Source organism: Phascolarctos cinereus, unplaced genomic scaffold (genome assembly GCF_003287225.1).
Source record: "Phascolarctos cinereus isolate Bilbo 61053 unplaced genomic scaffold, phaCin_HiC Scaffold_4;HRSCAF=312, whole genome shotgun sequence".
In the NCBI taxonomy this organism is placed as follows: domain Eukaryota; kingdom Metazoa; phylum Chordata; class Mammalia; order Diprotodontia; family Phascolarctidae; genus Phascolarctos; species Phascolarctos cinereus.
The window spans coordinates 350,711,935-350,736,015 of NW_027555847.1; the positions used below are offsets into that span (position 1 = coordinate 350,711,935).

General features: G+C 38.0%; 1 pseudogene; it reads right to left on the minus strand.

Annotated features, from left to right (window-relative positions):
* Nucleotides 1-9,735: 9,735 nt before the first annotated feature.
* On the minus strand, nt 9,736-12,685 carry LOC144456538 (ribonuclease H1 pseudogene; annotated as a pseudogene).
* Between the last annotated feature and the right edge of the window lie 11,396 nt (nt 12,686-24,081).

The window sequence follows — 24,081 nt, forward strand, 5'->3', positions numbered from 1 at the left end:
GAGTACTACTTATCTCTCATCAAATGAGAAGATAGAGTGCCCCAAAAGCCTTAATTACAGTTATAAACATGTAATGTACATTGTTAATTTTGTGTATATGTAAAATGCTTATGAAGTTTAAAGCTTTAAATAAAAGTCAACTGTTTCCTTTGGAGAGTTCATATATTCTCATTATGGGCTGCTAGGTAGTATAGTGAATAGAATTGGAGTCTGGAAGACCTGAGTTCAAATTCAGCCTCAGTCACTTGATAGCTGTGTAACCCTGGGCAAGTCACTCAGCTTCTGTTTACCTCAGTTTCCATATCCCTAAAATGAGGGTAATAACAGCACCTACCTCCCAGGGTTGTTGAAAGGGTTAAATGAGATGATAATTACAAAGCACTTATTACAGTGCCTGGCACATAGTAGGTGCGTGTCAACTAGTCAAATGTCACCTTCCTGCCAAGTGCTAGGATAAAAAGAGGTAAAAGATAGCTCTGTTCTCAAGGAGCTCACAATCTAGTGGTAAAGACAAGCAAACAGATAAGTACAAATAAGTTAGATACCGGATAAGTAAGAAGTAAGTAAGACAGTGGACAGTACTATGGGTTGAGGAAAGACATAAACATGAGATTTTAGTTAGTTCTTATGGTAAGCTCAAGAGGCAGAAATGAGGAAGAGGACTCCAGGCATTGGGGGACAGCCAGAGAAAATGCAGGGAGCCAGGTGATAGTGTATTTTGTTCATGGAATAGCAAGGAAGCCAAAAGAGAATGAGGTAGATTTTGAAGGGTTTTGAATGTCAAAAAGGATTTTATATTTGAACCTAGAAGCACTAGGGAATCACTGGAGTTGATTGAGTGTGTGCATTGGTTGGGGGGAGAGTGGGAAAAGAGTATTTGTGTGTGACATGGTTAGACCTGCATTGCACTTTAGGAAAATAATTTTGTTGGCTAAATGGAGGATAGCCTGGAATGGGGAGAGACTTGAGACAGGCAGACCTACCAGCCGGCTATTGCAGTAATCCAGGTGTAAGGTTGATGGAGGCCTGCACTAGAATGTCAGAGAAGAGAAGGGACTAGAAATGTAGCAAAGGTGAAATTGACAGGTCTCGGTAACAGATTGAATGTGGGGTGGGGGAGAAAAAGCAGGTAGTGGGAAATCCTGGATGGCACTTAAGATGCAAACCAGGAGGACTGTGAGGATGGTGTTCCCTTCTAGTAATACGGAAAGTAGGAGGTGGGGAAGGGTTGTGGGGGGAATAATGAGTTCAGTTTTGAACACACTGAGTTTAAGGTTTCTGCTAGGTATCCAGTTTGAGATATCCAAAAGGCAGTGGGAGATGTGAGATTAGAGGCCAGCACAGTTTGGGGCAGGATAGGTAGATTTGAAAATCATTAGCATAAAAATGATAATTAAATCCATAGGAGTTTGAAATTATCAAGTGAAGTAGTATAGAAGGAGAAGATAAGAGGGCACAGGGGGATCTCTTAAGCATGTGGAGATAATGTTATGCCTTAGTAATGTTCTGTTTGAAAATTAAACTAAGAGACAATGGTCCTAACATCAGTTTATTAGTTAGGCTAACAGTAACCAATAAAATAGGCCGATGGCCCCTCTTAATGACACTATGGTAGCTAGGTGCCACAGTGGATAGAGTGTCTGGCCTGGAGTCAGGAAGACTCATCTCTCTGAGTTCAAATCAGACACTTACTAGCTGTGTGACCCTAGGCAAGTCACTTAACCCTGTTTGCCTCAGTTTCCTCATCTGTAAAAATGAGGTAAGAAGGAAATGGCAAGCCACTCCAGTATCTTTGCCAAGAAAACCCCAAACGGAGTCACTAAGAGTCAGACACTACTAACCTAATCCTGATCCATAGGTATTTTAATGAGTTGGGTAAAGAGTCAATTTCCCTATTGGGAGATGGGAGGTGTCCTCAGGTGATAGGATTAGTCTGCTGACTTGGGTGTAGTGAGCAATCTGCTCTGATTGAATCAACTTGAATTTGAGTTAAGTGGTCTTATCTGTCTTCCTAACTCTAGGCCTGGCACTCTATCCACTGCACCACCTTGATACTGTATTCCTATGTAGTCTTAGTAAATATGCTGATTGTACAGCCCTCAGGCTGCCCCCAGCCCCAATATTCTAACTTCCTTATGGGCCCCACTGAACAGCCGGCATATCCTGATGTAACCACATAATCTGGCTTTAACTACACCACCTGCCCCCAGACTCAATACAGCCACTGCCCCCAGATCCAATTCACATATTTGAACAGGTGTGTCCTTGCATTCAACCACAATCACATCACCCATGTTAGCCCAAGACAGGACCACAATACCTAACTATCCATGTTGACCAGACAGGACCAGAATAGCTAGCCAATCTGGAGGGCAGCACAACCAGGATGTTTGACCACTGAACCATAGGAAGGACCCCTTGCCATTACCTAATCCCTTAACAAATCCCTCCTGCCTTTCTAGTATTCATAATTTCTATTGTGTAACTTCATCTTTACCCCATAAAAATCCTTCTTGCTTTCTCTGAAGTTGCTGGTTGCTCTTGGAACCTAGCCTGCTTCTGAGGGGCATCAATCTTCAATAAATGCCTATACTTGGATTAGAGGGGATCTGATTCTGAATTCTTTGAGATAGGCCACCACAGCCCACCATGAAACTGCAACATATATACATATATGTGTATATACATATATATGTATGTATGTGTACATGTATATACACACATCTATATATGATAAATTGGAGATAATCAACAGAGGAAAGTCATTAGCATTAAGAGGATTGGGAAAAGTTTCTTGTAGAAGATGGTACTTTAACTGAGGTATGGAGGAAACCAGGGAAACTAAGCAGAGATGAAAGAATTCCAGGCATAGGGGACTGGCACTCAGAGTCAGGAGATGGGATGTCTAATAAAAGGAACAAGGAGGATAATGTCAGGGGATCCCAGAGTATTTGAAAGTGTGTAAGGTATAAGAAGATAGGAACTCTAAGAAGGAGCCAGGTTATGGAGGGCTTTATAAGCAAAACAGTGTTTTAGGGTAAGACGCGCTTTATGATCACATTGACAACTGAGTAGAGAATAGCTTGGAGTTGGGAGAGGCTTGAATCAGACCTACCAACAAGCAGTACGTGGCTTGTTGCTACTGCAAACAATCCAGATGTGAGGTAATGAATGTGGTGGATAAGGGAAAGGGGTGGAAGGTACAAAGGAAAGATGTTATGAAGTTAGAAATGGTGGGACCTGACAACTGGTTTGGTTTGGGGGACAAAGGTGAGGTCAAGGACAACACTTAAGTTGATCAGGTGAGAAGTTGTATCCTCTATGCTACAGTAATAGTCAAGTTAGGAAGAGGAGAGGTTTGGGGGGAGAGGGAAGGAAGGTCATCAGTTCTATTTTGTACATGTTGAGCTTAAGATATCTATAGACATCCAGTTTGAGATCTGTAATAGGCAGTTGGAGATTCAAGACTGGAGGTCAGAATAGGTTAGGGCTGGACAAGTAAATCTGCATTGAGATTATAAATAAATCCACGGGAGCTGATGAGATCTCCAAGTGAAAATAGCATAGAGGGAAGAAAGAAGAGGGGCCCAGGACAGAATCTTGGGGAACCTGGATGAAGAAACAGCAAAGGAGACTAAAGAACAGTCACAGAGATAGAAAGAGAACCAGCATAGAACAGCATCATGAAAACCTAGAGAGAAGAGACTATTAAGGAGAAATGGATAATTGACAGTGTGAAAGGCTGAAGAAAGGTCAAGAAGAATGAGGACTGAGAAAAGACCATAAGATTTGTCAATTAAAAGATATTGAAGGGCAACTAGGTGGCACAGTGGATAGAGCACTGGCCCTGGAGTTGGGAGGACCTGAGCCCAAATCTGGCCTCAGACACTTACCAGCTGTGTGACCCTGGGCAAGTCACAACCCCAATTACCTCCAAAAAAACTCATTGGCAACTTTGGAGAAAGGAGTTTCAGTTGAATGATGATGTCAGAAGTCAGACGGAAAGTTAAAAAGAGAATGAGGTGTATATATGTGTATGTATAAAAAATATATGTGTGTGTATACATATGTATATACATATATGTATATGCACATATGTGTGGCCAGTGCCAATACAAGAAAATAATAATACTATCAAAGTTAATTTATACTTTTAATGCCATACCAATCAAATTATGAAGGAGATATTTTATATGATTTGATAAAATAACGAAACGGGTAAAGAGGAGATAAATTTATTTCCATTTGCTGACACTATGACACTATACTTGGAAAATCCTTGGGGATCAGCATAGATGGTAATCAAGACAACAGCTTCAGCAAAGTTGCAAGCTACAAAACAACCCCCCCCCAAAAAAATCAGCAGTTTTGCTATTTAATAATACAAAACCATAGAAGCAAAAATAGGAGGGGAAGTCTCGATCTAAATAACTACAAAATGTGTATGATATCTGGAGATCAACCTACCAAAATATACAACAGACATATAGATTCAATTATAATGTGCACATTAAAGAAAGAATAGATCAAATAACTAGAAAATTCAGTTCTCATGACTAGCCAGTGCCAATATAATGAAATGACAATACTACCAAAGTTAATTTACACCTTTAATGCTATGCTAATCAAATTAACAAAGGGATATTTCATAGAACTTGATGAAATAATAACAAAATTCACTTGGGAAGAACAAAAGATCTAGAATTTTAAGGAAAGAAATAAGGATAAAGGGCAAATAGCACTTCTAGCCAGTAATTTATATTATAAAGCAATAAGTTATCAAAAAAAATCTGGTTGTGGTTAAAAAAATAGAGAGATCAATGGAAAAGTCTAGACAAGTGAGAATCAGAAACTGTAAAACTCGATAACCCAGTGTTTCATAGAGTGGAAAACATAAATCGCGTAGGAAAAAAACCTACTTGATAAAAACTGCTGGGAAAACTAGAAAGCAAACTGGCAGAAATAAGGCTTAGAGTGAAGACTAATACTTTACAATAGATTCCATAACATATTCTAAATTGAAATACAACTTTAATATGCTATTAAAAAAATTAGAAGAGAAATGTTTCTTAGTCAGTTGTTTCAGTTGTGGCCTCTTTGTGACCCCATTTGGGGTTTATTTAAACAGTTTATAAGTAGTCAAAGAATATGAACAAACAGTTATCAAAAGGAGAAGTATAAACTGTTTCTGACCTCATGAGAGAATGCTCTAAATCACTAATGGTAAGGGGAGTGCAAATCAAAACAACCTTGAGGTTTCACCTCATACCCTCTAAATTGGCAAAGATGACCAAAAAGATGGCAATAGTCAATGCCATTGGCTTTTGGAATGATAAGCCCACTAATACATTGTTGGTGAAGCTGTGAATTGGTATAACCATTTTGTAAAACAATTTGGAATTATGTAAATCAAGTTATTAAATATCCATACCCTTTGAACCAACAATTCTATTACTGGGCTTATACTTCAAGGAAGTCACTGATGAAAAGGTCTCCATGTGCACCAAAATATTTATATCATCACTTTTTATGATAGCAAAGAATTGGAAACAAAGTAGATACCCATCAATTGGGGAATGGATAAACAAATTGTACCACATGAATGTTATAGAATATCACTGTGCTATAGGAAATTATGTCTGTGATGATCATGGAGAACCATGGAAAGATCTATGTGAACTGATGCAGAGTGAAATAAGTAAAGCCAAAGAAAAAAAGTTAACAACACAATATACACAGTAACTTCTTGTTGTTTAGTCACATCCAACTCTTTGTGACCCCATTTGGGGGGTTTTCTTGGCAAAGATACTAGAGCGGTTTACCATTTCCTTCTCCAGTTCATTTTACAAATGAGGAAACTGAGGCAAACAAGGTTAAGTGACTTGCCCAGGGTCACACAGCTAATAAGTGTCTGAGGCCAGATTTTAATCCTCTCCTAGCTTTTCAGCTTCCTTTTATGCATTGTTTTCCCCCAGTGGCATGTAAACTCCTGGAGGTCAGGAACTGTCTTTCTGCTTGTATTTGCATTTCCAGTGTTTAGCACAGCCCCTGGCACATAGTAAATATTTAATAAATGGCTCTTTTCTCACAGAAAGGCTGTTGACCAGGCAGCTGAACTCATTAAGGAAGAAAATAGTGTCCGGGAGTCAGTAAACAAAGCCACCAGAATCTTGATTGAGTAATAAATATGGATTGAATGAAACTCAAAGGAAGAGAGTTTACTTATCGATAGTGGTAGAGGGAGAGCATAAAAGTGGAAATGAGAGAAGGAAGTATTCTAATTCCTCCAACACAGTATGTCATGGATGTAGAAATAACAAGATCTGACAACTGCTTGATTATGTTGAAGTGATGAAGGATGAGGAGTCAAGGATAATACCAAGATTTCAAATTTGGGAGACTGGAAGGATGTTGGTGTCCTGGACAGAAATAAAAAAGTTAGGGGCATCTAGGTGGCACAGTGGATAGAGCACCGGCCCTGGAGTCAGGAGGACCTGAGTTCAAATTTGGCCTCAGACACATAACACTTACTAGCTGTGTGACCTTGGGCAAGTCACTTAACCCCATTACCTAGCCAAAAAAAAAATAGAAAAAGTTAGGAAGAGGGGTGAGTCTGGGAAAGAAAATAATGAATTTGATTTTGGATATATTGAATTTGTCAATGGGGCAGTCTTGAGAGTACAGCCACTATCGGGATGGTATGTGGATGGTGAACCAGTGACAGAGACTAAAACCAAACAGTAAGTCAAGTAGGAGGAGAAAGAAACCAATATCAGGAAAACCTAGAGAAGTTGTAGTATCTACAAGAGATGAGGATCATCAAATTTGGCAATTAAGGGTTTGGATAGAGCAGTTTCATTGAATGTTGAGTTCAGAAGCCAAATTACAAAGGGTTGAGAAATGAGTAAGAGGAGAGGAAGTAGAAGCAACAAATACTAACAGCTTTTTCTAGGGGGTTAGCTGTGAAATCAAGAAAAGATATGTGACGACAGCTTAAGGGAACCTTAGGGTTTCTTGAGGATTTTTTAAGGATAGAGGGGATGGCCTTGTTTGTAGGTAGCAGGAAATTAACCAGTAGATAGAGAAAGATTAGAAAGCAAATCACCTAGAAAAAATATTAAGTGATGTGTTCAAAGGGGTAACTTGGGGAGGAGAAGGCCCAACTCTTTATTAGCCAATTGTTGATTTATCAAAATAGTAATTACAAATATCTGCATTTTAAGAGGTTGAAGTTATGTTTCTCTCCTATTATATTATCTGCCTTTAGAAGATGAGGAGACAGACTTAGAGAGGTTGAGTAACATGGTTTCCAAGCTTGTAAATAACTGACTCAAATTCAAGTCTTTTGACATCAAGACCACAGTGTCCAGAAGGCAAATCACTGTCACCTGGAGGATAGTCACAGAGGATGACGGCTAGGTTCCTGTTATAGAGACTAAGGAAGGAAAGAATTTCAAGGATAGTAGATGGAGGGGACAGCAGAATCAAATGAATGTTTTTAAGGGTTTATTGCCCTGTCCCCCAGATAAAGAAACTAGTCCATATCTGAAGACAGATAGAAAGGGTAAAGATTAAATTGAAGGCAGCTGTATTGTAGTATGGGCAGCTAGGTGGCACAGTGGAGTAGAGCACTGGACTGGGAGCCAGGAAGGCTCATCTTCGTGAGTTGAAATCTGGCCTCAGACACCTCCAAGCTGCATGACCCTGTCACTTAACCCTGTTTGCCTTAGTTCTTCACACATACCCTATGAACAGTTTATAAAAAGGAGAAATAGGTGTGACTGCAAAGTTCTTCAGAAGTCAGAAGGGATGGTATCAATAGGAGGAGTAGGTAACCATGCTTCCAGAGAACTCGTGATGAAACATGCTGCCCACCCCTTGACAGAGGTGAAGAGAGAGCAAATTGAGACGGACTGTAGCTTTTGGACGTGACCAATGCAAATATTTGTTGTGCTCCACTGTCTATTTGGGCAGAGCTTTGGTTTATTTTCCTGAGGAGAGAAGAGAGTGAAGGGGAGAGAGGAAGAAGAGAAGGCAGATTTTCATTGACTGAAAAAATAAGATTTAATTTTTAAAAAAGCAAGAAAAATTATATCAAAAGCAAAATTTTATGAAAAATACTGCTGTGAAAAATATGCCAGTAGAGGTGTTAGCTTGTGGTAGTGTTAAAAATGTAACTTCGGAATTTGTTGTTCTTCAGTCGTGTCCAACTCTTTATGACCCTGTGGACCATACTATCCGTGGGGTTTTCTTGGCAAAGGTACTGGAGTGGTTTTCCATTTCCTTTTCCAGTAGATTAAAGCAAATAGAGGCTAAGCGACTTGCCCAGAATCACATGGGTAACAAGTATCTGAGGTCACATTTGAACTCGGGTTTGTGCTTAACTCCAGGCCCAATCCTCTGCCCACTGAGCCATCTAGCTGCTTCTAGAATTAGGAAACCTGAGTCGAAATTCTCAACTCCCCAACTCTTTAGCTATTCCTTTAGGAAGTCATTTAAATTCGTCCCACGCAAATGTTCACGTAGACTATTTGTACCTGAACTATGGTAAAGCATTCCGAGTTTTTTGGTCTGATCAACCACAGTCGGACACACTGTACCTTGACTGTAACATAATGATGTCATTTTGGTCCTCTTCTTTTTTTTAAAAACAGGAACAATTTAATTGTTTGACTTTGACATCCAGAATCTATAAGAAACTTCTACAAACTTCTAAGAGCAACCAAAATCTAGAATGTAAAAGTAAAAAAGCATATTTTGCCAAAAACAAATTTTAAATGTGAAATATTCAACATCATTATTGATGAGAATATCACTGAATGCCCATTTTGGGCCTCTGCCCAAATCCCTCCTTGTTGTTGTTCCTACCTTTGTCAAATACTTAAGATTTTTCTTAAATGGAAAAAGGGGTGTTTGTTTCATAAAGTTAAAATGGCACTTATCAGAAGAGTCAGGGGAGCCATAAACCAGATATTATGAATTAATGAACAAACATGTAATGAATTCCAATTCTTGCTAAGTTCCAAGTACTATGCTCAGTACTAGGGATGGATGACAACCGCCAGAAAGACAGTCCTTGGTCAAGTTCACACTTGGGTGGGTGGAGAGGGGAAGACAACATATTAGAGAGCTCAGTTACTGGGTAAATGAAAAGACTTTTAAAAGTTCTAAGTCCTAAAAGTTGTAAGGATGCACCAGAGGGGCAGATTACATGGCCCAGACAGGCACCTTTAGATTGTCAGAAGGTCAGATTATATTGGGATACTGTAAGACATACAAGCAGGCCAAATGGTAAAGCCAGTAAGTCCTTAGAAAGCACAGATGGCAAGATTTGTTTCCCAGTCCATTTTACCGGAAGAAAAAGTTGGTGACTCCCATTATCCCCAGTCATCTGAGCAGTCTGGATTGGTTTCTAGGTGGTCTGGAGCAAGAGTGCTGTTGGATATGACAGAGATGAAGATATCTGCCTTTCTCTTATTGTTAGTACATGTGAACAATTTCTACAGTTGTTTATGTTTATAGTATAGTATATAGTATTTTTTTTGTTTATAGTATTGAAGAAAAATAACACATAGAAAGATTGAGAAAGGGTATGAAGAAAAAAATTACCAAAGAGAGCCATGGAAGATAACTCCAACACAAGGAGGGGGTGGGTAGGAGAAGGGTAAAGAGAAAATAATTTGGAGATTATATTGCAGACACTTTAACACCATCTCCAAGTATTGAGTTGTCTTCTCACTTCCTTCTAGTTGCTTCTCTGGCTAATCTTTGAGTTTCAGCACTGCCTTCAACTTTTGACTGAGCAGGTACATACTTCCATTCATCATCCATGTCCCAAGTCATATTATCCGGCTTAGTGAAATGATCTCTGTGGACAACATCTTTATTTTTACTTGTTTTCCAGCCATTTTCTTTCCAGTTTCCAATCCATTCATTCATACCTTTGGTGGTAAGTTGGTTATCTGTGCACATAGTAAATCTGTCCTTATTTTGGGCCTTTGCTTGCTCAGTCCCTTTGGTAGCTGCTTCTAATGATGCTCTTTGGTTTGTCTGTCATCCAGAATGTGTACCACTTATGTTTAGATCATGGTCTCGTCCCCAGTAGACACCAATACCTCCTTGCACCCCTTCTCTTCCATTATTTTTGCAGGTACCCTAACACACAGTGTTAGGTCTGATCCCTGGTGTGGTTGCCCATAGCGACTTTCAGAGCTTCTAGTCTGCCAATCATAGTCATAGCTCCTTGGACTGTGTTTCCAACTTACTCCAATCTTTCCAAAGGGTCAGTGAAAAAATAAAGTAAGTCAGACCTTCAGAGACTGTGCAGTTTTGGTCCTCTTTGAGCACAAAGGAAAGCAACCATTTAAACTCTTAGCTACTTTTTCCTCACCAATAAAAAACAAAAACAAACAAAGGATAAAACTTGTAAGGCTGACTATATAAGGTGGTTAACAAAGCACTTTGAAATCCATAAAGCCTGTACAATTCTATGCAGCAAGCATTTATGAAGTATCCATCCTATGCAAAGCACTGTGCTCTTGGATGGAAATACAAAGGTAAAAGAGAGACAGAATCTCTCTGCCCCCAAAAGCTCAGGATCTGGGAGAGTGAGTATGAGATATAAGCGTTATGCATCTAAGTATGAGACAAGTTAGAAAATGATTAAATACCTAAGGGACATCAGAGTTTCTGAGAGAAATCTAGGGGAAAGGGAAGAGAGAATGGAAGGCATTCCTGGGTAGGTACCTGAGCTGAGTCTTGAAAAAAGAAAATGTCAGCATGTAGAAACATCGAGTCCATTCCACTACACAGGGACAAGAAAAGGCAGTACAAAGGCAATTGGTGCAAGATTGTGGAAGGCCTTGAATGCAAGCCTGAAGAGTTTATATTGTATTCAAAGGCGATAGAGAGCCATGGAAAGTATTTGGTAACATAACTAATCATGGTGGGGATAAATGTGTCCATAGATTTGTTAAGATGGGGTTGAAGGTAAAAGTAGAAAAAACAAAGCATATGTTCAACTTTCTTGATGGTACCCGTGATCTCATCTTTGTGGAGACATTCCTTTTGTCAGTGGTCCTGCCATTTATTCTTTGTGTGGCTGGCTCTTTTTCCAAACTTTTTTTTTTAATCTATAAAATGAAGATAATAGCTGCCCTTCTTTACAAAAAGGGTTATAATAAAGATCAAATGAGATAATGTATGTGAAAACACTGTGTAAATTTTTGCTTTTAGTACTAAAGAGTAGATAGAGGGCTTAACTTGGAGTCAGGAATCTCAAACATCCTGCTTCAGATGCCTAATAGCTGTGTGACCCCAGGCAAGGCTCTCAACCTCTCTGAGTCTCACTTTGTAGTATTTAAAGTGAGCAGCTCCTGCTCCTGGTCTGACATCAGGAAGACTCATCTCCCTGAGTTCAAATATGGCTTCAGATACTTACTAGCTCTGTGTGTGTAACTCTGGGTAAGTCACTTAATCCTGTTTGCCTCAGTTTCCTCATCTGTAAAATGAGCTGGAGAAGGAAATGGTAAACCACTCCAGTTTCTTTGCCAAGAAAACCCCAAATGGGGTTATGAAGAGTTGGACATGATTGAACAACAGTAGACATTAAAGTGCTATGTAAATGTCAGTTATTATTATATGCAACCTTTGCCCTCTGGGTGGGAACCATGTTCAGTTTGTATTTACTGTACCAGTAAAATGCATGTCAAGTTCTCTGCAGTAGAATTGCAGACAAACTTTCCTAAGCCTATCCTCTGGTTACTGTAGTGACCCATGATAAGAGGTTCAATGAGAGAAAGGAACCATTTGACCTACCCAACATAGGGGTTGAATAATGTAATGAAGAGAGTCCTCCCCAGAAGATCTACTCAACAATGCTGGAGGCCTCATTTTGCTTTTTCAGTATTTGTGAATACCTGTGAAGTCACTGAGCTGTTTATCCATGACCCATAGTTGTTGTTACTTGACTAGACAGCTAGGTGGTGCAGTGGCCAGAGCACTGGGCCTAGAGTCAGAAATGTCTGAGTTTAAATGCAGCCTCAGACAACTGTGTCACATTTAATTTCTGGCTGCCTCAGTTTTCTCAACTGAAAATGGCGATAACAATAGCACTTACTTCCCAGGGTTGTTGTGAGGATCAAATGAGATAATGTAGAGCATTATGCTACAGTGCCTGGCACATAGTAGGTGCTTAGCAAACACTAATTTCCTTCTTCCTTCCTCATCATCAGTGTCCCTGATGATATATTTTTTGCCAGTTCTGTCATACAAGTTATCATTGATAATATCCTACAGACTATTTATATCCCCCATTTGTTATTCCACTGTCTTTTGGACCACCTGTAATTCGGATTTCTCTGGGTGATGGTGTTCCATGATCCACAGCTATATATCAAAGGTAGAATATTAGTGTTTAAAAGATGAGCTTTTTATGATGGCCCAAACACTAATAGTTAACAGCATAGTTTCCTATGATCCTAGAAAACCACTTGGAAAAAAAAATTTTGTCCTGATGATGACCAAAACTACCTAGGCATTCAAGAACAGATCCTCCCTGAGATAAATCTTCCTGGAAGATGGGAAGGGAAAGAGAGACTGGGGAATTGAAGAGAAGAGTAGAGGTGAAACTCACAAAGGAGTCTAGAATCTTTTGCTCCATGAAGCCAGTTACTGCCACATGCATCTCCATAAACTATCCAAAGGTCAACAGCACCATTTTCCAAGTTTCATATCTCTAAACTAGTGATGCAGTGTATAGAGCTTGGAATCAGGAAGACTCCTCTTCATGGATTCAATTCCAACCTCAGACATTTACTAGCTATGTGACCCTGGGCACATTACTTAACCCTTTTGCCTCAGTTCCTCATCTGTAAAGTGAGCTAAGAATGAAATTGCAAACCAGTGTCTTTGCCAAGAAAACCCCAAAAAGGGGTCATGAAGAGTCCATCCCCTGTCTGGAGAACACTTGAGACTTTATGAGAAATGATATGAACCCTTGGGCTCCTGGGGATTTTAAGGCCAATTTAAACTTGTTAGCAATACTCTTTTTAAACTATAAAAAATAGATCTAAATAATAAATATTCCCCCAGATTGATTTTTTAAATGAACTTTTATGTCAAGGAGCAGCTAAAGATCATTAAACGTACTCTATAATTTTCTAAATGTAATATAGCCCAAGATCTTTCTGTTTAAATCTTGACCATACATAAATATGCTGCTGGATTAACTCTACAGGCTGCCCATCCAATTGTATCTCAGTACAAGATATACATAAATACATACATACATACGTGTGTGTGTGTGTGTGTGTGTATTCTTCATCTACTTGGTTTTCATTGTGTAGATTGCTATGTATCTTAATGAGGAGGCCAATATGACTGGTACAATATCATTCACAAACAGAAACATTTGGATAAACTCATCATCTACAGGGAATCTCTCTTTCATTTGGACTTTGTGCAGAATATCCTCCATGGCACAGGTGAGTACCTTTGGTAAACACGTATGGTGGCATACAAATTAACTGGGATTTGTTGTTCAACTTCTTCAGTTGTTTCAGTCATATCCAGCTCTTCATGTCCCCCTTTGGGGTTTTCTTGGCAAAGATACTGGAGTGGTTTACCAATTTCTTCTCCAGCTCATTCTACAGATGAGGAAACTAAGGCAAACAGAGTTAAGAGACTTATCCAGGGTCACACAGCTGGTAAGTGTCTGAGGCCAGATTTGAACTCAGGTCTTTCTGACTCCAGGCCTAGAGCTCTATCCATGGTGCTACTTAGCTGGCCCATTCCACTTTTAGGTAGTTCTAAATGTTAGGGACTTTTTCTTATCCATTATTCCTAATTCTGCCCTCTGTGGCCAAGTAGAACAAACCTAATCTCTCTTCCACTAGACAGTTTTAAAAATTTAAAGACATAAGTCTTCTTTTCTTCAGTCTAAACATCCCTAGTTCTTTCAACCTATCCTCATGTAACAAGATTTTGAGACCCCCTCCCCCAACTGTTTGCATTTCTCTGAACTGTTTCTACTTTTTTCTGTATCCTTTCTAATGGCATTTATGAGGAATTCATTTCTAGAGATTGTAAGCCTTTGGTTTTATGTACATTTGAGAGTATCGAAACCTGCCAATTCCATCACTTCCCTGTTCAAAAATATTGTGTGGGTCCCCACTGCCTCAAATAAAATACAAATCCTTATTCTGGCATTCAAAACTTTCCACAATCTATTCCAACCTACTTTTCCAACCTTATGTATTGAGTTTTCCCTCATTGTTAGGGAAATTTCTCTTGAATAATTACATGTTACTCCTAAACTAAAAAAAGACCTAATTTAAAACTTGAGAGCAATTCAGATAGACTTAAGTGACTCGGTGATTTTCTATCACTTAAACCCAGCTATAGTTTGGTAGAATTATAGAAATTTTAAAACAAGGATGGAAAGATAAGACAGTGCAAATGTGTCTATGACTGTTAGAAGGCACAAATCAGTAATGTAAGCAAAATATGGAGCAGTTTCTGAACTCTGGACTATTAAAGCAGCATCATTTCCACATAACTAATTTTTTAAAAAATTAAATGTAAAATTATAGAATCATTTGGTTGGTCACAGACATTGTTACCCCTTTTCATTGCAATTACACTCATTTCATTGAATGGCACTATTAAAAACCTCTTCCCTGACTCCAATCCCATTACTTCAACCCAAAAATGTTTATCTTTTACTCTTTTGAGATAACTAGTTGAGACCTTCCTTTTCAATAGTTTCTGCATTGAAAATAAACAAAGGAATGTAATTTATAATGAGTTGTACTGATAAAAAGTACATTGTAGAGAAGAGCATTCTTTTTTATTAGTGCATGTGAATTATGTTTAGCAATATTTCTTTTTTTATATTTCTTAATATGAATTATTTATTTTTAGTTTTCAATATTCACTTCCACAAGTTTTTGAGTTCCAAATTTCTCACCCCTCCCCCCACCCCAAGATGGCATGCATTCTGAATACCCCTTCCTCTGGTCTGCCTTCTTTTCTATCTCTCCCCCCTCCCTTCTCTTATCCCCTTCCCCTTCTATTTTCCTGTAGAGCAGGATAGACTTCTGTACCCCATTTCCTGTATTTCTTATTTCCCAGTTGCATGTGAAAACATTTTTTTAAAACATGTGTTTTTAAAACTTTGAGTTCCAAATTTTCTCCCTTCCTCCCTCCCCCACCCATCCTCATTGAAAAGGCAAGCAACTCAATATAGGTTGTACATGTGCAGTTATACAAAACACTTCCTTAGTAGACATGTTGTGAAAAACTAACTCTATTTCCCTTAATCCTGTCCTGCCCTCCCATTTATTCTATTCTTTCTTTTGACTCTGTCCCTCCTCAGAAGTATTTGCTTCTGATTACCCTCTTTCCCAATCTGCCCTCCTCTCTGTCACCCTCCTGCTCTCTTGTCCCCTTCTCCCCTATTTTCCTGTAGGGTAAGACAGATTTCCATATCCAATTGAATGTGTATGTTATTCTCTCCTTAAGCCAAATCCTATGAGAATAAGATTCCCTCATTCCCTCTCACCTTCCCCTGTTTCCCCTCCACTGTAAGAGACTTTTCTTTTCTGTTTTTTTTTTGTGAGATAATTTACCCCATTCTACCTCTCCCTTTCTTCTCCAGTATCATCCTCTCTCATCCCTTAATTTTATTCTCCAGATATGACCCCTTAATCTTCAACTCACCCTGTACCCTCTATCTACCTATCTATACATACATAGAATTTTTTTCCTTCAACTACCCTAATACTGACAAAGTTCTCATGAGTTACAAATATCATCTTTCCATGCAGGAATGTAAACAGTTCAATCTTAATAAGTCTCTTATGATTTCTCTTTCCTGTTTACCTCTTCATGTTCCACTGGAGTCCTGTATTTGAAAGTCAAATTTTCTGTTTAGCTCTGGTCTTTTCATCAGGAATGCTTGAAAGTCCTCTATTTCACTGAATGACCATTTTTTCCCCTGAAGGATTATACTCATTTTGCTGGGTAGGTGATTCTTGGTTGTAATCCTATCTCCTTTGCCCTCCGGAATATTATATTCCATGCCCTGGTCCTTTAATGTAGAAGCTGCTAAATCTTGTGTTATCCTGATTGTGTTTCCACAGTACTTGAATTGTTTCCTTCTGGCAGCTTGTAATATTTTCTCCTTGACCTGGGAACTCTGGAATTTGGCTACATATTCCTAGGAGTTTTCCTTTGGGGATCTCTTTCAGGAGATCTGTGGATTCTTTCAATTTCTATTTTGCCCCCTGGTTCTAAATATCAGGGCAGTTTTCCTTGATAATTTCTTGAAAGATGATGTCTAGGCTCTTTTTTTGATCATGGCTTTCAGATAGTCCAATAATTTTTAAATTCTCTCTCCTGGATCTATTTTCCAGGTCAGTTGTTTTTCCAATGAGATATTTCACATTGTTTTCTAATTTTTCATTCTTTTGGATTTGTTTTACAGTGTCTTGATTTCTCATAAAGTCACTGTCTTCCAATTGCTCTATTCTAATTTTTAAGGAAGTATTTTCTTCAGTAATCTTTTGGACTTCCTTTTCCATTTGGCCAATTTTTCTTTTTAGGGCATTTTTCTCCTCATTGGCTTTTTGGACCTCTTTTGCCATTTGGGTTAGGCTTTTTTAAGTGTTATTTTCTTCAGTATTTTTTTGGGTCTCCTTTAGCAAGCTGTTGACTTGTTTTTCATGATTTTCTTGCATCACTCTCATTTCTTTCCCAGTTTTTCCTCTACTTCCCTTACTTCCTTCTCAAAATCCCTTTTCAGCTCTTCCAAGGCCTGGGACTGATTCATATTTTTCTTGGAGGCTTTGGATGTAGGAGCTTTGACTTTGTTGTCTTCTTCTGGTTGTATATTTTGATCTTCTTTTTCACCAAAGTAAGATAATATAGTCTGACTCTTTTTGCGCTGCTTGCTCATGATCCCAGCCAATTACTTGAGTTTTAAACTCCTTGTTAAGGTAAGAGTCTGCTTCCAATGTGGAGAGTGTACTGTCCCAAGCTTCAGGGGTTTGTGTAGCTGTTTTCAGAGATACTTGTAGGGACCTGTAAATTTTCAGTTCTTCCAAGGTGGTATGATAAGGGGTGAAGTGTTTACTCCTTTCCTGACCTGTGAGCACAGGTATTCCTTTCTGTCCTGTAACTGTGAGGAGGGGTTCCTCTCCACAGCCACTACAAGCTCCACCACGCCAGCGCTCTTCCTCCTCAAGCGCTCTTCCTCACTCCAGCACTGCCGCCTAGAACTGTGACCCAGATCCACACACGGGCAGAGCAAGAGATTCCTGCCTCAGCACTGGCAAAGAGATCCCTGCAGTCCCTCTCTGATCAGCCACTGGATTCCCCCTCAGTCTGTGGGCTGGAAGCTCGGGAAGCAGCTGCCCCCCCAGAACCAGGCTCTTGGGGAATGGAGCTGAACCCCGCCTTCCTCTCTGACCACCGACAGACACAGACTTTTCCCACTGACCTTCTAAGTTGTCTTTGGCATTCCTGGTTGAGAAGTCTGGAAACTGTCACAGCTGCCCACGATTCAGTCCTCTGAGGCCTGCTCCAGGTTCACTGAGGCCCACGCACCCACGCCATGCTATGCTCCTCCTACAGCCAGGCACGATATACCTTTCTAATCAAACATCCAGGCTGTCTTACGCTGGAAAATTGTTTCACTCTGTCTTTTTGTGGGTTCTGTTGCTTTAAAATTTGTTTAGAGCCATTTTTTACTGGTATTTGAAGGGTTTGGGGGAGAGCTCAAGCAAGTCACTGCTTTCACTCCGTTATCTTAGCTCCCCTGAGGGTTTTCCCTATTTCCTTCAGTTTAAGTCTGAATTTTTCAATAAGAAGCTCATGATCTGAGCCACAGACACCTCCAGGTCTTGTTTTAATTGAGTTTATCCATTTTTGGCTACAAAGTAGTATAATCAATCTGATGTTTATGTTGACCATCTGTCGATATCCATGTATAGAATAGCCTGTTGGATTGTTGAAGGAGAGCATGTTATGTGACCAGTGAGTTATCTTAACAGAACTCTATTAGTCTCTGTCTTGCTTCATTTTGTATTCCAAAGCCAAATCTGATTTTTATTCCAATTATCTTTTGATTTCCTATTTTAGCATTCTTTGTGTGTGTGTGTGTGTGTGTGTGTGTGTGTTTTATTAATAGAAGATGTAGCTCTTCATACAACTCATGTACTTTGGCCTCTTTGGCATCAGTGGTTGGAGCATAGACTTGTATTACTGTGATCTTGAATGATTCGCCCTGGGTTCAAACAGATATCATTCTGCCATTTTTTTGAGATTACACCCCAGTAATGCTTTCCTCACATTTTTTTTTTATTGATTATGAGGTCTACTCAGTTTCTCCTAAGTGATTCTTGCCTATAGTAATATATGTAATTGTCACCTGCAAATTTCACACATCCCTATCCATTTAAGTTTACGGATACCCAAGATGTCAATGTCTAATTTTTCCATCTCCACTTTGAATATACCCAGCTTACCTTATTTCATAGATCTTACATTTCAGGTTCCTATTTATTATTGATCTTTACAGAATTGGACTTTCCTTTTGTCACCAGATGCATCCACAGCTGAGCTTCCTTTAGACTTTGGCCCAGCCAAAGTACTGGAACTATATATAAATTGTCCTATGTTTTTCCCCCAGTGGCATATTGAACACCTTCTGATCAGAGAGGCTCATCTTCCAGTGTTTCTCTTTTATCTTTTTAGTATAGTCCATGGGGTTTTCTTAGCAAAGACACTGGAGTGGTTTGCCATTTCCTTCTACAGTGGATCACCTTTTGTCAGAATTCTCGACTATGATCGATCCATCTTGGATAACCATGCAAGGCATAGCTCATGGTTTTAATGAATTATGTAAGACTCTCTGTCATAACAAGGTACACATCTGGGGTGTGAGCTGGTGGGAGGGCAATTCTTTTTTACTAGGTTACAAAATTGTGAGTGTAGATCATAGAATATATCTGGATGTCAGCAAAATATGTGACAAAATCTTTTATTATCTCCTAGTAGACATAATGGAAAGGTATGGAGTAGATAAAAATATAAAGTTAGGTGCATTTGGAATTGAATTACTTGTAAGAAAAAAAGTGATAATTACTGAACCATTGTCAACCTGGTGGATTATTTCTGGAAGACTGTCTTCGGGTACTATATATGGTCTGGTAATCTTCAATATGTTTTGTAAATGATGTAGATAAAGACATATAAGATATGATGGTAAAATTTATAAATAACACAAAGAGGGATGAACAGATATTGGACAACAAGTAGACAAAGAGATATCAAAAGTCTGAATCTGATAGGATGGAATTTAATACAGCTACATAGTATGATTCCTGTCTTCCTTTTCCATCCATGAGTCTTTATGATTTCTGGGTTGTCTAGATTAAGTTACAAGCAGAAATGAATTAATTATCAAAAGTACACTTGGACAGAAATAATTTAAGAGTTTAAATTCTGAAGATAACAATAGATTGTTTGTTTGTTTATGACAGCTAAGTAAAAGAGGTGGTCTGAATTCAGCATTTACTTAATACTTCTCTGACTTCATTTTCTAAATCCAAGTCTTCCTTTTTCTCAGGAAGAAAGATTTCACTCAGAAATTGCATTATTCATTGCCAAAAAATATACACTTATCTATTTTATTTTTGTCAAGAGTTTTACTTTGAGTTTGAAGTTGAAGGTTTCTCTTTTCGTACTGAATACATAGGACTAAGGGCACTATCTCCTCTATGACATGCACAGGTCTTCACCTTTTTCTTGTGGTAATCAACCATTTCAGGTTCGAAAGAGGCAAGAATGAAAAATCAGAAACTCTACTCATTTTGTCCATGTTACAGATTTAGGATGTGACTTGCATTTGCTATTTGTGTCACAGAGACAACAGATAACAGACATGTTAAAAGATTGTGTTTGATAGAAAAAAAAATCAAATTTTTTTTCTTATCAGAACAATAAAAACAGTATGAAATATATAAAATATGTATTATATCAAATTATATGCACAATATATAAAATATGTACTATGATAAAGTATATACATATATGATATATATGTATATATGTATTCAAAATTTGGTATCAGTCCTCAGATCACAACTTCAGTTGAAAAGTCCTTGTTGATTTATTGATTTACCTGCTCATATTGTCAAGGAAACAAATAATCCTGGATAAGGTTCAAATAAACTCTTGATGTGCTTGAATAAATTGCACCATTAATTGGTGCCACAAAGGAGAGTTAATTAAGAACACAATAAGTCTTTAAGATAAAAGACTTTTTTTTGTATTAGCTCAAGTAAAACTTTTTTTTCCATGATAATTTTTTCATGTCATCTTGATTTAGATAACTCTCACTATGGTTCTATTTGTCAAAATAATTGCAACTTAGTTAAGACAGATTTAAAAATCTACAAGTGCCAATTGTTATTTTTTAAATCAATTTTACTATTTACAGCCCTATATCAAAAGAAAAAAAACTAGTTGACAATCCATAATCTAGAGATGGATTTAAATATTCTAAGATAAGAAGAAAATGAGCTACTGAAATGCTAAGTACATAAAAACAAAACAAAACAGAACAAAATTAAGGGTATGAAAGTGAGCTCTGGCTATGTTTCCATTGACCAGCTGAAGAACATCAAGCAAAGATTTGGAACATTTTAAAAAGCCATTCGGAATAATTTAAGTCCTAAAATATTTTCTTCTTCAATCAACCATTTAATCATCATTAACATCTCCACTAGAATCATTAGTATGATAAACACAAAACATTGCTGTACCAGAGTGAATCCTCAAACAAAATTTTATAATCCTATGGTAATGTCAATCATAGAGTCTACAGATATAACACCCAGGGCAAGTTGATTAAAAAGATTTTGGGAACACATTTTGAGTGTTAGAATAAACTCAGCTCTAGCCCAAATCTATTAAGATTAAATATATATCAATATATAAAATACCTCTGACATTTAGGACAGGCCATGAATACAGATAACAATTGTTTCATGACTTACTGTAGGAGAAAGTCTTCTAAACTTCCTAGCTTCAACAAAATTCCTAATGTTCTGAGTTTAAGTAGATTGGTCAACAAACAACAGAAACTGGATCTATTGTTGGTTTCATCTCAAATCCATTGCAGCTGGGGAGTAACTGCCAGATCTCATTTCCACTGACTTGTCTTTGAGAACCCAGAATCACCAACACTCCATAATAATTCATGAAAGTAGGATTTTTATGGAAGTAAAATTCTATGTCCTGGTGGTTTTAGTGGTTTAGTCAGCTCAACATTGAATCAATACTGTGATGTGATAGCCAAAAAACAAAACAAAAAACAAACATAATCTTAAAATAAATAAAGAACATGAGAATGTCTGGAACTGGGGACTTGCCAATCCTAATTTATTTTACTCTGGGAAAACCATATTTAGAATAGTGTATTTTTTTTCTTGGTACCATATTTTGAGAAGGGAATTGATAATCCAGAGTATAACCACAGGTGGGTTACTGGGATAATATAATTGTTAACCATGCAACAACAGAATAGTTGAGGAATTAAGGCTGATGAGATAAAATAAGTCTTATCTCCCAGTATCTGAAGGGCTATCACATGGAAATCTTTGACTTATTCAGCCCTAGAGGGCAGATTTAGAAGCAAGAGACAGAAGTTAAAAAAAAATCAGGTTTCATCATCATATAAGAGGGGAAAAAAACTTCATTAGAGAAGGTCAGAAGCATAATGAGTTACTTTTTGTTAGTGGTTCCAGTTCACTGTAGTAAACTGTGTAGTAGGTGTTCAGGTGGAGCTTTAATAATCATTGTTGAGGATTTTGTAGGGCAAAGTCATATTCATGTAGAAGTTTGAATAGAAAAACTTGGATGTTCTTTTAACTTTTGACAATCAATGATTTTTGGAATTTTTTGTTCTGCCATTATTTCATGTGCTACCATAGACAGGTACATTGTAGAAGAGTGTCTCACTATTATGAATTCCTTCATATGAGATATAGCTGATCCTGAAAAGGCTATGTCCAACCTGGTAGGTGATAAACTATTTCACTTTGGAGGAATGTGTATTGAGATATCTTTAGGACCCTTAGAGAACTATTACTAAGAACTCCTTCTTTTTCATTTAACAACTCATCAAAATTACTTGCTCATTATAACGTAGTCAATAAATATTGAACAGTTATTATATTAAGGTAATTTTCACTTAACCATTTTTATGGAAAGGTAGCAACGGGATGGCACTAGTTATGGTGAAGTAACTGAATGTTCATATATATATATACATACATATGTATATCCATACAGATATATTCATATACGTATACATACATATATGCATATGTGTGTGAATAATAAATGAATGAATAGGCTCCTCCTTATCTTGGTGTAGTAGTATCTGTAGTAGTTTCTTACAAAACTTCAGTTGTACTGCTCAGTTTGGGAGGCTAATTTTCTATTCAGGCTCACATCTTTTTGTTTCTTCTTCTCCCTGCTACCCATACTCCTATATTTCAAAACATGAATATCTGGATAACCTGAGACAGTCTGATATATTTCTTATGAAAAAGGGAATATTTCTGCTGCTATATAAAGATTATGAATTGGGTTACATTTTTCCAACATTAGAGTGAAGTTTTAACATATACTTCTATTTCTTTTTTGCATTTTTTATAACATTTTGCCTTAACATCCATTTGACCCTCACAACAACCCCAGGAAGAAGAGAATCTAAATATATGTAGCTCCATTGTACAGATGAAAAAACTGAACTTCACTTTCTTCCAGTGGCTTGCCCAAAGACAGCCACCTATTTAGAAGGAAGGGAAAAAATGCAAAGGACACAAGGCTAAAAATAGCTCTTACTTATGTGGTCATATCTGCCAACAGAACATAAGCTTCTTGAGTTTTTCCTTTTTGTCTTTGAATCTCTAGCCCATAATATAAAGTCAATCCTTAACTTTTGTGGGTCAACATATACTTCTTAACAATCACTTTAAAGTCTTGAGACACACAGTTATCACTCCTGAATCCAGTTTTTCCTTCATTGACATAGGGCCACTGATAAAGAGAAAAGGAAAAGAGAAATAGAAGAGGCAAGAAGCTACTGCAGTTCTGTCCACCAAGATAAAGAAAAGAAAAAGAGAAAAAAGTTGATAGGAGAATAAAAACAGCAGAAAGCTGAAGCCAAGATAGTGGATCAGGAGCAGCCACCCAGCTGAACTCTCCCAACATCCCCTTGCAAATAACTGTAAAATAATGCCTCAAATCAAATTTTGGTGTGGCAGGGCCAACAAAAGGTCAGAGTAAGACATTTTCTGGCCTAAGAAAACTTAAGAGGTAAACAGGAGAAGTCTGTGACACCAGGGTGGAAGCCTGTCTGAAGCCCACACATACCTCTGCAGCAACACCTACCTCAGCAGCAACAGGAACAGCTTTGGGAGCTCACGGCACAGAGAGAGTAAGGGAGTCAGACAACTGGTTAGAAAGAGATTATAGGAGACCCTTTTTCTGACACTGGGTACAGCTTGCAAATTGGAAATTCCATTGCCCACATGTATTTCTAGGTCACAGTTCCAGAGCAGAGAGGAGTACTGGTGGTTGGTCACAAGGGAGCATGGACCCTGGTCACAGTTCCTTATCAAAGGAAATAACACTTTAAAAAGCTGAGTGGCCCCAATGGTAAAAGAGGCACAAAAAATTCATTGAAGAGAAGAACTCCTTAAAAAGAAGATGGTCAAATGGAAAAGATGGTACAAAATCTCACTGAAGAAAATAATTCCTTAAAATTTTAAATTGGGGAAGTGGAAGCTAATGAATCCAAGAGACATCAGGAAATGATAAGTCAAAGTCAAAAGAATAAAAAAAAGAAGCAAAATTTGAAATATCCCACCAGAAAAACAACTGATCTGGAAAATATATTGAGGAGAGATAATTTAAGAATTATCTGACTACCTGAAAGCCACGATCAAAAGAGCCTAGACCTCACATTTCAAGAAGTTATCAAGGAAAATTCCCCTACTATCCTAG